The sequence below is a fragment of the Arachis ipaensis genome, chromosome B05 (assembly GCF_000816755.2).
Source record: "Arachis ipaensis cultivar K30076 chromosome B05, Araip1.1, whole genome shotgun sequence".
NCBI lineage: Eukaryota > Viridiplantae > Streptophyta > Magnoliopsida > Fabales > Fabaceae > Arachis > Arachis ipaensis.
In genome coordinates this window covers 119,279,508-119,294,433 of record NC_029789.2, presented here as the reverse complement: position 1 = coordinate 119,294,433, position 14,926 = coordinate 119,279,508, and the positions used below count along the sequence as shown (strand labels likewise).

The window sequence follows — 14,926 nt, the reverse complement described above, 5'->3', positions numbered from 1 at the left end:
CCCCTCCCCCACCCTAAACCCTAATCCCTCCGTAACTCCCTCACTCTCCCACCCCACTCCCTCACTCACCCTCCCATAAACCCCTCACCGCCACTCCCTCATCCTCTCCTCTTCCCCTTCCTCTTCTCACTCTTCCTCAATCTCCTTCCTATTCTCACTCTTCCTTTCCTCACCACCAAAACCACTGCCACCATAGCCATTCATTACTCATAACAAAACAAAACAAATTAATAGCAACATTTACAAAACAAAATAAATCAACAAAAAAAATCAGAGGCAGAAGAACCATAACAATTTCAATAATCACAACAATTTCAATAAACAATAATTCAATAATCATCAATTACAATTTCAGTTTTCAGATCCAAAAATAACAAAACAACAGAAGCAGTTACAGATGACCACAGAAGTTCAAGAAGAAGCAGAAGCAGAAGCAGAAGAAGAAGCAAAACAAGCAGAAGCAGAAGTTCAAGCAGTAACAGAAGAAGAAGCAGGGCAGTCACAGAAAAAGAAGCAGCGCCGGCGAGATCCCCTTCCCGATGACCACGCGGCGGCGGCGGCGGCGGCGAACCCCAGAAACAAATAAGTAGAGCGGCGACGGTGGTGAGAAGAAAAATTGAGTTGAAATTGGGGTTAGGATTTTGAAGAGAGGGGCATGAGGAAGGGGATGGGGTTACGGGAGTGGGGTGAGGGGGTAAGGGAGGTACGGGTTTATTAATAATGAAGGATAAGGGTAATATGGTAAAAAAATAAAATTAAAGTAGAAAAGGACGATTTTATAACGTTTTGTAACGTTGAGGATGATTTTAATAACAAAAAAAGGTCGGGAACGATTTTGATTTTCATCTCAGACCTTAAGGATGATTTCAGTACTTAACCCAATATTTTCATGTTCTTTTGAATATCTTTTTTCAAGTTTTTTAATATTAATTTTCTGGATAAAATTGTCTTTTTCTATTCCATCTTTAAGTTTATGTTTATTTGAAGCATTAAAAAATAGAGACTAATAGTGCAAATGAAGATTGAGAATATATAAGTCTAGAACTAAAATTTAAATGAAGATTTATCAATATTTTTATTTGAGGTAGAAATATTAGGTATAGAATGCAATGTGTTGTATTAATAAGGAATTAAGGACCAAAAATCTTTGGCAACAGTAGTGTAGTAGTGTGGCCAATTCTAGAGCTAAGATGTCATTTTTTTATTAATATTTTTAACTAAAGCCGATATTGTAAGGATAGTTGTGGTTGTTGGAAAAGAGATGCACATAATTGAAAGGTTTTTAGATCCTTTATGCATACAATTTTATTGATGTCATAACAAGGGTCATGAACTATTTGTTCAAGTAATTTAGGAATTTTTTTATTTTACTATAAAATGTAAATTATTTGNAAATCTACAAAAAAGTAGGAACAATTAGCATTTTATTTTTGACTTCTAGCATTTATTTTCAATTGTAATTTTTTAAACATATTAGTAGGATGGGTTTAGGTTGCAAGTCATACTATCTTCACATTACTTATGATAGTGTTTGTCAATTTTAAAGATTTTAGAAAATGTTATATTAGATCCAGAGTCAAACTTAATAAGAGAGATTAATTCGATAATTTACTTAAAATCACGTAAAACATTGATTGATTTTTTTTTAAATGTTAGACCAAAAAAAAGTTTGATTTAAGTAACATGATTATTTACAAATTGCAACTATGAATTATAGATTATTTACATGACTAAATTTATTGATAGAAAGTTATTGATGAACTAAATCCTTTTAAAGTTAGGAGCTTAAATGATAGTTACCAATTTTTTGGTGTAAATTATGTACATAAACCAATTCTTTAATATACTTTAATTAATGAAATCATTATTTTATTGTCTTTATTATTTTTGAAGTCTGTGATACTATTACTCAAATTGACATCCACATAATGAAAGGACATATCGCTAAACTCATCTCAATTCCCTTTAATCATGGTTGGTTTTTCTAATTTTGATTATTTTATACCGGAGAGATTGATGAAGGAGAATGCTTGGCTTCATTTAGCGATTTTATTAAAAGATTTAGGATAAATATCTACTTCTAATTGTTTCTCACTAAATTTTTAAGTTTTTACTATTTGTTTTAATAATGTTTATCATAGATATATTCTTATTAAACTGTGGGTTTGTATTTTTATTAAACTCTATACTTTGCTGTTTATGACAACAAATGAGGCATATAGCATAGTTGGAAAAAACTGTGTTCTTAAACTTCTAAATTTGTCTATATTTTTTAAAAAGCTAAATAATTTTTTATTTCTAATTTATCACATTGCATGACATGAGTTTGATGTGCTGAACTTAAGTTATCGTATACTTTCTATTTTAAAACAAAAGTTTTTAATAACAATATAACATATTATTTTTAAATTGGTCACTTTTATTATTAGTGATATTTTTTTAATGTATTACTATTTTCCTATCTACATTAGCAATTTATCCGCGCGTCTGTGCGAGTAAAATAAATAATATCATTATGAGATCAATGTAAATTATATTTAAATTGTTAATTGGTGTGAAAAATAAATGAGTACTATTAGTATTTAAAAAAGTAATGTACTCTAAGTTAATATAGAATAAAGTACTATTTTAATTTCTAATTAGCAGAAAATTTAGAACGTTATTTTATATTTTGACAACATCACTTATGAATAATAACATAACATAATGCTCCATAGCATTTTTTTTTAAAAAAAGACAAATAGGTTCTTGACCTTTTAATCCACGGACATTTAACTCTCTGAGAATATAAAAATGCATTTAAATTCCTAACCTTTTTAAAATTTGGACATATCGAATCCCTCATGTTCACTTGGGTCTGTCAGACCCAACGAAAAAATTAGACGTGGCTCCCGTTGTACTGACCTAATTGATACTGATGCACACATGGGAGAGTTTTTAAAATGGGATAAATTAGACCTAAGGATTAATGCGTTCAGATTTTGAAGAGATTAGGAATTTAAATGTATTTTTAAATTCTCAGAAACTTAAATGTCAACGAACCAAAAAGATAGAGATCGATTTGTCATTTTTTTTAATAGCAATTTTTTCTATTTACTTAAAAAATTTCATATATTTTTCAAACAATATCAATGTTCATTTATTTTTAACACCAAATAATATCTCAAATATATTTTACATTCACGTTATTATAGTCTTTATTTATTTTGTCTGCGCATTGCGAAATACTAATATTAGAATTTTCTATTTATATTTTTTTATTTTACATTTATTTTCTCTTATTTATTTATTTATTTTACAACGCATTATCAGCATGAGATTCTTATCAAAATTTAGGAAGATTCAAATAATAAATTTGCATTATGTTAAAACTCTCTTATCTTGAATTCAATGCTCTTGATATGTCTGAAAATAACTACTTATCATGGATATTAAATGTCAAAATTCAAAATATATTACTAAAAATTACACCACTCATTATGAAGTATTTGATTTCTTTGAGGATCCTAAAGGAAATATTAGTCATTTAATCAATGATAGAAAAGTTTAATATTTGAGTTCGTTAAGTACTTATGTAAATAAATAATATAAAAATTTTTTTTGTTAAATTTTATTTTCTATGCATTTAAATTTCAAGTATAATGTATATAAATAATGTTTAATAAAATATTAATGTTTATATTTAATTTGCCTTATGCATAGTATAAATTCGAATACCATTCTCAAAAGTAATATATATTTTACTCATTATGTACTAAAAGAATAATATGTTAATACTATTATTGGCTCAGGCAATGTGATAGAAGACTCTGAAAGAGCTATAATTTTGTTTTCCAAAGGAACAAAATTCATAATAAATAATTTATTATTGTCTATTAAGTCTCTAAAAAACTTGTTGAGTTTTAAAAACATTTGCCGAAATGGATATCATATTGAAACAATGAATGAGAAAAATCATGAGTACTTATATATCACAACTCATGATTTAAATAAAAAAGTTATATTAGAAAGTTACTCTCACTTTCATCTGTGTTATATTATACTAAAATTAGTGCAATTAAATCACATGACATTATAAACCAGAAATATACTAGACCACATAAATTAATAATTTGACATAATCGATTGAATTATCCTGGAACAACCATGATATGGAGAATTATTAAAAATTTCTATGAACATTCACTAAAGAACTAGAAAATTTTTAAATCTAGTGAATTTTGTTGTGCTGCATGTTCTCAGGGAAAACTAATTTTAAGGCCATTACCAGTAAAGATTGGATTTGAGTCTCCTAAATCTCTAGAAAGGATTCAAGGTAATATATGTGGACCTATTCATCCACCATGTGGATCTTTTAGATATTTTATGGTCCTATTAGACGCATTTTTGATATGGTTACATGTGTGCTTATTGTCTTCTCACAACCTAGCGTTTGCGAGATTTCTTGCTCAAATTATTCGATTAAAAGCACAGTTCTAGAAAATTCAATCAAAACAATTCGTCTTGATAATGCTAATGAATCCACCTCTCAAGCTTTCGATGCTTATTGTATGGCCAATGGTATAAGTGTTGAACATCTAGTAGCTCATGTTTATACACAAAATGGACTACACTACAAGAAAATGGAACATTTGTAACAAAAAATTTGTATCAAATTTAAAATTGTTACAAATTATAGTTTTTTCGTAACAATAATTATTTATTGTTACAAATTAAAAATATTTTGTAACAACAAGAAAATTTGTTACAAAATATTTCAATATTTTGTAACTACGTGATTTCTTTTGTTACAAATTATGTTGGCTTTCGTATCGAATTGTTATTTTGTTGCAAAATGTTATAATATTTTGTAACAAAAGATTATATTGTTGTAAAAATTCAAAATATTTTGTAACAAAATATCTATTTATTTCAAAAGCTCTAAATATTTTGTAACAAAAAATTAATTTATCACAAATACAATATTTTTGTATTGGATCCAATCAGGTTTGTTGACTCTGTTCTATTTATTCAGTTCTAAAATCCTGTCCTAGTACTGACTTCAACTATGTATGGTTCAGGTACTGTTAAGAGAGACCATAGGACTTGATTCATTGATATCAATTTTAAAGCTGAGAGGAAATGCTTTCTCTTTTACTCAACAGAAGGTTAGATTCATTAATACTTGAGTAGTTGAATTTGTTGTTGTGTTGCTTAAAAAATCACTTAGCTAAATCTTTTGTTGCTGTAAATTTTTTTGCTCCTTTGCCAAGTATATTGATTTTTTTGTTGAATAGAAAATTTAGAATGGGTATATAGTTTCTGTGATGAGGATATTGATGCTTTGATAAGCATGTGCTTATGCCTTTGGTTGGTAATAAAATATGGTTTTGAATTTCAGCAGATTGTTGATATTGGCAAAACTCTGCCATTATTCATGGAGCGTCAAACCTTAGGTGACAGGACGTGAAGAACCATGCTCTGCAAAGTGTCTTGTTTTCAATGTTGCAGGTCTCATTTAATTTGAGTTGAACCGTTTGGTTATGATTTCCTCACATGTTTGTGCTAACTGAACAATTTGAAACTATAGGTACTAGAGACAGTAAAGCTCAAATTTTCTAGACAATTTTTTAGAATTGGATTAATTGACACCATATTGTTATTGTTGGTCGTCTTTTCAGGTGTGTGACACTTATTAAAAGCTTCTTCATGAGAAAAAAGATGTATGAACATGATAGAGTTTGTAATTTGTAGTTTATATTTTGGAGATTTATAATTCCTTGTTTTTCTTGTCCTATGTATCTATCTAGTTCATTAGGGTTCTTCAATGTGTCTTGTTAGTTTGTACTTTAAAGTTTATATGTTGAAGATTTATAAAATAATCTTAGTTAAATGAAAGATATTTGAACTATCTATGTTATTATATATTATATGAATGCTGACTTGCTGAGTAAATTAGTTAATATATTAATTAATTAAAAAAAATATAATTTAGCAAATTATGCGTGTAATTTGTATTAAAAAAATAATTACAAAATAAATAGTGTTTTGTAACTAAAGAAAAAAATGTTACAAAATCAAGTTATATTTTGTAACAAAATTTAATGATAGGAAAAAATATATTGTCACCAAAAATATTTTGAAGATCAAAATTTGTTATCACTTTTGTAACGAATTTTGGCTTTTTGTATCAGAAAAAATTATTACAAAATATTATGTTGAATTGTAACAGTTCCATTTTTTTGTTACAAAAACTTTTTGTAATGGGACATACTGCAACGACCTCTTTTTTTGTTACAAAATCCTTTTGTTTCAAAATTTCAATTTTTTGTAATAATTTTATTTGTTACAAATATTGCTTTTTCTTGTAGTGCTAGCAAAATCACTTATTAAATGGCTCCAATTGATTGCTAGACCCTTACTTATGAGAACAAATCTCTCAACCTCTGTTTGGGGCATGTCATTTTATATGCTGCAGCACTTATTTGCTTAAAGCCAACAAGTTACCACAAATTCTCTCCTCTACAAGTAGCTTTCGGCCAGCAGCCAAATATTTCTCATTTGAGAATATTTGGGTTTGCAATATATATTCCAATTGTCCCACCTTCTCGCACCAAATTAGGATCTCAAAGAAAATTGAGAATTTATGTGGGATACGATTTTTCCTCTATAGTGAGGTATCTTGAGATACAAATAGGAGATGTGTTTAAAACTCGATTTGCAGATTGTCATTTTAATGAATCAATATTTCTAACATTAGAGGGGGAGAATAAGCCACTTAAGAAAGAACTTAATTGGAATGCATCATCGTTAATGCATCTTGAGAATAACCCATGCAATATTTTGCAGTTTGTTTGGCAGCCATACCTCGGCATCATCATCCCGACCGAACTACATCACCACCTTGATGTGTGTCACATAGTAGGTCCGTTGCTTTCATTCGAGTTTGTCGAATGACATCCTGTAGACCGAGTGGTTTGCCAGTATGGGTATGCACAGTCCCCCTACCATCACAGGCCATCCCTCTTTACTAGCATTGTTACACTCTTTGGGGAGTACAGTGCCATGATTGGATCACCATACTCGACGTATGTATTCAGCAATCGGGTAACTGCCACAATAGATGGTTGCAAGATAGGAATCTGCAACCAATTGCCAACTTTATCTTATCTACCGATTATGTAGTTGGTACCTTGGATTATTCTGGATGTACCTGAGGTTGTCAGAGTTTATTCCTTAGCAACCACCCCAGCAGCTAGCACAAACTTATGCAGTGTTTTGGTTATTTCCTTATCATCACCCGGAACTACCTCAGCCATCACAGCGCAGCCATCACAGCCAGCAGCACAGCTCGCATCACATCCAATAGTTGCATCACACCTCCCATGATGGCCAATCGTCGAATCATAGCTTGCATCACAGCCAGCACCACAGCGAGCACCACAACTTTCCTTATAGCGAGCATAGCCAACTAGGATTCGAGTTTGCAAACTTCCCCCCATTGTCAACACAGGCGGATACGTTTGCGAATGATTCGCTAATCTGCCGTTTCCTTGCTAGTGGTAGTCCTTTTGAGGAGGATCTCATTCCAGCAGTGCCATCATAGCAGTCGTCGCTGTCACACCGGGTATCGATGGACGGTTCGGCTCGTCAAAGCCATCGTACCCCCACACTCAATAGTTGAGCGAGTGATTGCATGGATCCGCATCTTGAAATCGATCGAGGTCATCTGAATGTGCCAACAAAGGCTCCAAGCGATCTTGACTTGAATGCGCCGACACAGGAGGTTGTTGACGAGTATATCCCTGGTCCTTCTGCTCCGGCAGAAGCAGGTGGGTCAGGTCCAATAGAGGGACATGCAGTTGGTCATCAGTACAACCTACGGACAGATGTCCATCTACCGAACAGGTTTACTCTGTCAAGTATTAACAAAATAGCGAACAAGGCGATGTGGTTTTTTAAGAAGAAGCCATGAGTTGATTAGTCGAACTTAGTCTATTTAGTCTTTGTATTAGTATCACTCATCTTCAGTTTAGCCAAACTTATTTTATGTAATCTTTGTATTAGTTGTATGCGTCTTCAGTTGAGTCAAACTCAATATTATTTAATCTCTGTATTAGTTGCACTCATCTCTAGTTTAGTCGAACTTACTTTATTTAATCTTTATATTAGTTGTATGTGTCTTTAGTTGAGTCGAACTCATTATTATTTAATCTTTGTATTAGTTGAAATTAATCTTCAGTCGAGTCGAACTTAGTTTATTTAATCTATAAATTCATGAGCTTCAAAATCAAGAATTCAAATACATTAACTTAAAAATACATAAACTTAAAAATTCTGAATCCAACTATAACGAACAATGAACCTCTACAACTGAAAATAAACCCTATGAACCACCACTGCCACCAAAGACGGCATACCCAGGGACCATGCATTTTCTGTGAATCCGTTTCATTCAAATAGTGAGTCGATTTGGGACGACCTTTTGACGTTCGTCTCAAGGCCGGATTCGCGACCATCGTCGGTCCCGAGTAACCAGGCCATGTCTCTGTGTCACATAACAGGACAAACTCAATTCTGTAGACCTTGTGAATCTCTGACATCTTGTATACATCACCAACATACACCTGCCAATCGAGGCACTGGTTAGCACAACATGCAATAACATGGTGACATGGAAGTCTCTCCACCTGAAAATGCCCATAGTCGCATCTCTGCCGTGCAAGATCAACTACTAACACTCTTCCGCCTGGCATTTCGCGCACCTTAAACACCTCGTTTCTTCTATCAAATTGGTGCACAACTATGTTTCTTGCACGCTACATATTTGCTTCTATCCGCTGAGTAGCAAACTCAGAGTAAGTAAATCCAGCACGCTTGTGCTGGTGAGCCTCCTTACTCTTCCCCGTAAATAGATCATTCAATCGATAATATGTTACTCGGACGAGCTCCAAGACAGACAGATTTTGAACCCCCTTCAACACTGAATTAATGCACTCGATAAGGTTTGTCATCACGTGACCCCACGATGTCCCTCTTCAAATGCTAATACCTACTGAAGTAGTTCGATGTTGTTGCACCAACGGGCATATGCCTCTCCTCATTCTTGCAACCTCTTGTAGTTGACCACAAGCTTTTGCAAATACAGGACCTTGAATTCCTTTAAGAAGTTGTTACCGATGTGCCAAATAAAAAATATTCACCATGCTCTTAAAGGTTTCCAATCACCTCCGCTATGATTTATTGCTGTCTGGATTGACTCATGAGGATCGAAGATTATACCGACGACGTATGTTCTTATAACATGCCTTCATAAATTACTAAGAAAACAGTGCCACGAATCAGCAGTCTCACCCTCTATGATGGCAAAAGCAATCAGCACAATGTTATTATTCTCATCTTGTGCAACTACAACCAAAAAAGGCAACCTTTATATTTTCCGTATAGGTGGGTGCCGTCAACTTGAACCAGCGACTTGCATTATTTGAATGCTCTTATACATGGATTGAAACTCTAGGATACCTGATAAAGTATCCTAACACATGTCACATCTTCACTCCAATTATACAGGGGTCATGTTTCTATGTGAACTTGTGAACCAAGCATCTTCTGAATCATTGCAGAGAACCACAAAGGCAAAACTTGGTAAGATTCTTCTCATCCACCAAAACTTTGGCTATCGACTTCTGCTTTGTCAACCAAGCCTTTCGGTAACTAATAGTGTAGTTGAATCTTGCCTAAACTTTTGCAATTATAAATTTCACCTTTATGGACAGGTTGGATTCAACCAATAGCTTCATAGCCTCAACAATCGTGTCCGAGTCCAACTTGGAGTGATCCTGTGAGATCATTCCCATCGAACACGTGTGCCTCCCATTATATATCTGAATCTCCCAGCAAGCTTTCTTTTATATCAAGCTTGCTCAGATAAGCCAATCACATCCACGCCCATAATTCTTGCATTTTGCATAGAACGTCTGTGACTCGGATTCATAAACAATGTAATTGACTCCTCTGGAGATAGTGTAACTCCGAATTGCTGCAATGACTAATTTTCTATAACTGTATTTCATTTCGATCCTGAACTCCCCATCCTCAGGATCAGTAACACCTATAAAAAGAATAAATTGTCGCTCATCGATCTGTCAAAACAAAATTAAGGGAATATACTACACATTGCTCACGTACCTATGTTCGCATATTCAGGAAACTTCGGTGCATGCATCGCGTCAAGATCCAAACTACGCATAAAAGGTGGAACGTCCATCGGTTGACTAATTGCGGATGGAACCACTAAAGTTTTCGCAACTGCCTCACCTCCCCATCGTCGTCCTTGTCTTCGTCACCGACTTCATACGTAGCTTCGAACTCCTCGTCGCTATCATTGTTCATTCTTTCGTACGCTTCAGTTCTATCATCTTGCACATCTGGGTCATGTTGAACCTCATCCGTAGTTATATGTTCAAACTCAACATACATCTCAATCCTTGGATATTGCACCTGAGCTTGCTGGTGAATATGAAACATCCGTTGAATACTTGTTTCGTCAACGATCGTCATAACCTTAAACTATATCAGGCCACCAGATATGACAACAGGACTCCAGTAAAAAATATTTCTCACCGTCTTTAAAATATCACTCTCTATGCTCTGAAAAAAATTCATACTGTAGTTCTACGAACGTTATAGTGCACGGAATCACAATGAAAATGTACTCTCACAAGCAAAGCTCACACCCTCATATATATTTCGTATAACCTCACGGTTGTGGTAAACCACTATATTTGTAGTGCCCTCCATCACACGAACAGTAGAAGAAAATACCTCTCTCATAATGCAATAGAATAGTAATGAGTTTTAGTTTTTATAGGTAGAGGACTCACCTCGCAGATTCTGCGTTGCAATCCAACCAGTGTTTGCCACGTGTCCAACACGCAAAATGCGTGTTGCTTGCATGCTTAACACGTGTCTAACACGCAGGATGCGTGTTGGCTTGATGCTTGCCACGTGGACAACATGCAGAATGTGTATTGCTGTTGATTGTACCACATATTCATCACGCAATATGTGTGTTGAGTCAGAACGTGACCTGGCGTGTTGCACCTGTTGCATCCGCAACATCCACCTCCATGTATGTACACCAAAAGTTCAATTTCTAGCAAAAACTCTTTTCTCCATATTAAATTTTTTTAGTCCCGATTTAGGTAATTAGGGATTTTTTCTGAAATAAAATAAAAAATTATTATTTCCTCAAACTCAATATTCCAACTTTAATTTCAGTAGTTCGCCACACCCCGGGCACTCCCGGCGAACTTCTTCTAAATTTTAAAAAGAATAATGCTAGAGAACCAAGATGGTTCCAGCAAAAAACTAGCCAAATGCCTCTGGATTGGAATCCGAAAGCCCAATTCACTTCAGCATCACCCCAAAATTGACCCAGGGTAAACCAAAATCACCCTCCCCAAAACCCTACCTTTTGCTTTCACCGTTTTATCGCACAAAATTTTGAAAATCATCTACAACCGCACCACGATTCTGGGAGCATCGGGCAACCCTCTTCCCTCTCTTCTCCGGACGCCGCGATGCCGCCCCCAGCCGCTCTGTGCATCGCGCCTCCATGCACGATACCAGAATGATGCGACTCTGCTGCTGCATGCCGATGTTAGTGGCGCTGCTGAAGCCTCCTAGTCCAGCTCGGCTGAACGCCATTAGACCTCCACTTCTCTAGCCTGGAATCCTCCCTTCATCTCACTAATTGGTAAATAATATAGATGTTTCCTCTGATTTCATATGCATGTTTTGAAAAGAAATTTGGACATGGTGTTGTTGTAGTGGTTCTGGTGAATTTTTAGGGATTGGAGGTTTCTTTTATGTTGTATAGTTCAGGTACTATTATCTTGGTGAATCACCGGTCCTTTGTGATAAATATTAGCTGCATGTTTTCCTGGTTTCGGAGCTTCGCAAAAGCATGATCACTGGTAAGTATGTTTTTTTTCCTAATTGAATTTGGGTCTGTACTAATTATATGAAATTCCAGCCAAAAAATTCGATTTTCTGGGTAAGATTTGTTGGAGTTTACAACATCTATTGGAGTTTATTAATTACCAAGAACATAAAATTAGAAATTTTTAATTTCTGATTTGTAATCTATGCTTAGGTTCAGGAACTATGGTTGTAAGTCTAGTTATGCACTATTTTCTCATTATAGGTAGTTCGTGTTGCAAGACTAGATATTATTATCGTCATAATGTGTTAATGATTATCATCAATTACTGCTAATTAATTTTGTACTTGAACTGCACCTAATAGCTGACGGAGGTACTATATAGTTGTGTTGTTTAGTTTTTTTCCTTGATGATTTCAAAGAGCTTAAAAAATATCCCCCAAGTTTAATTTGTCTGAAACTTTTCAAAAACATCCGGATCAAAATGTAAACTTTTTTTGGACTTTTTATTATTTATTTTTTTGTTGGTTCTGCATTGTTATGGCATGAAATTGCTTGAGACATGTTGATATATATGCCAAAATGAAAAACCTTTGGAAGAAGTTATGTTATGACGTGTGTTATTAGAGACTAATAGGTCATTGTTGCATATTTGCTAATTGGTTGTACTTTTACAATGATTTTACATGACTGTCTCTGGGTCAAAATGAAGAAATAATACAAAGAATTCATTGAAACAAATAGATAGAAGTAGTAAAAAAAAGATTGCAGGTTGATTTCCTCATCCAATTATTTTATTTTGCTTTTCCAAATTGGTCAGCTTATTAATGCTGTCAATTTTGACAAGTGATGCCTAGTCCTTTAAATAATTAGCAGAGAGTCCTCCTGTACAAGTATAGTTGCCAATCACTGCCATGCTCTTGGTTGATCAATGTTTTTTTTTTGGATTCACAGGGGGTAAGAAACGTACTTCACTGGTAATTATGATGTTTTTCCTAATTGAACTTGGGTTTGAACTGATTATATCAAATTCCAGCAAGAAAATTGGATTTTTTGGGTAAGATTTGTTGGAGGTTTTACAACATCTATTGGAGTTTATTAATTACCTAGAACATAAAATTAGAAATGATTTAATTCTGTTTTGTAATCTATGCTTAGCTTCAGAACTATGATTTTAGTCGATGTGGTTTACCTTTGCTAGTTTGTTGGATGTTGTTGAATTGCTATAACTAGCGAATGGATGGTTCTGAAATTAGAAAGCGAAAGATGTTGTTGTTGGGAATTGGATTTTGCTATATTGACTGTGATTGGTGATTGATTGTTGCTGTTCTCTTAATTGTGGTTTGGATTTTTGATGGTGAAGTTATAGTAAAGTTTGTCTAATTTGTGTCGAACTAAAATTTGGTCCTTACTCATGATTCAAGTGTCAATTTATCAGGAACTCTGAAATTGTTTCTACTACCCGTCTTGTAGCTTAATGCTTGTTAAATCATGTTTCCTATATGCAAATTTACTTGTTTGCTTTCTAACCTTTTATACCCCAGAACGCACACTTGATGCAAGTTGTGTAACTTAAGACTCTCTTCAGGCGGTTTTCTATTTATCTTGAACATCTACTCTAATTTTGCATGTGTTTAAAAATGAACCTCGTGCAATTTGATATATACTGCTTCTAATTTTGGTTTAATATGGTATTAATTGATGTGGGTTTCACAAAGCATCATCAACCATGTTTAATTGAGAACTCTTTTGAAGTTGCCTCTGATGTTTGTTGGCAGTATCCATTAAAGGATTAGGGGCTGTTTCTTGTGAAACCGCAGCAGGATTATTTTGCAAAAAAGCCAACCAACATGGAGAAAAAGGTAAAATTATGTCTACCATTCTCAGTTTAACATTCCACATGATCTTATGTGTGACTTACAACTTGTGTAACAATTAGCAGAAATTGTTAGAGTCACGGTGCTCGCCCAGCTATATACATGACATGATGAGCACGCTATCTAAAAACAACTCCGTTGAGAAGCTCGCGGAGATTGATGAGATCGGATTCAGATTCTTGAGGCTTGTTCCAAATTGGTCGGTAAAGCAAGCCATCATGGTTCACCTGGTTGAGTCGTATCAAGTTAAGCAAAGAACTTTTATACTCGACATTTAATTACGTAGTCTTGCGTAGGCGTATTGGCGCAAATATCTTTGGATATGGATATATTACCATGCAATAACACATGAACATGTTGTAGGGGATCCATTTCCAGCACTGGATGACAGTAATCTGTGCCACGTGGCCATCAAAAAAAGATTCGATAGACAGACAACAACTGAACTCCGGAATTTAGTTTACAGTTGTCCAATGGCAACAGAATCAGATAAGATGGAGTTCAGGAGATATTTCCTACTGGTGGTAATGAAAATGTTCTTGTGAAGGCTGCATGTTCGTCATGCTAGTAGGACGCAATGACTATTAGTAAATTCAGTATGCCGTTTTTTTATGAAGAACATAACTTGTAGAAAATTAATTCCCTATATATTAGTTGGAGAGTTCAGGCTCTAGTATTGTTATTCGTATGAGATATACTGATATGTTGCCGAATTACTTGAATCTTTGTTGACTATTTTTAGATGTTTCAGTGTATGATTTCAGCTGAAAGTTCCATGTCACTAGTTCTGTGTGCCTTGCTATATACCAATTGATTGCGAACCTTTTACCATCTTGAACCATATCTGATGCTACCTATTCAACTTAAGAATATATTCAACCTAGTTTTCCTTCAGGTATAACATAACTTGTGCCCATCCTCTGTGCAGATCCTCTATTTTCAGTGGTTGCAATACGGTCTGCTCGATAACTGTCTTGAGCATGAGCCATGGCTCGATGCGTGGACCTCGGAGAGGCTAGAAAAGAAGGTGCAATATATTCTATCCGAGGTACTCATTTCTCTCTAGTAATCGGTTAATTTATGCCATTATGTAAGTCGATGCTGCCTATGAGAGGACTCAAGATGT

General features: G+C 34.3%; 1 long non-coding RNA gene across 2 annotated transcripts; it reads left to right on the top strand.

Annotated features, from left to right (window-relative positions):
• LOC107642017 lies at positions 4,971–5,712 on the top strand. Of its 2 annotated transcripts, none has more exons than XR_001620579.2 (4): positions 4,971–4,986; positions 5,061–5,147; positions 5,384–5,490; positions 5,661–5,712. It is a non-coding gene; the product is annotated as an uncharacterized LOC107642017 (long non-coding RNA). The 2 variants fall into 2 exon arrangements; XR_001620580.2 differs by having other exon boundaries at positions 5,381–5,490.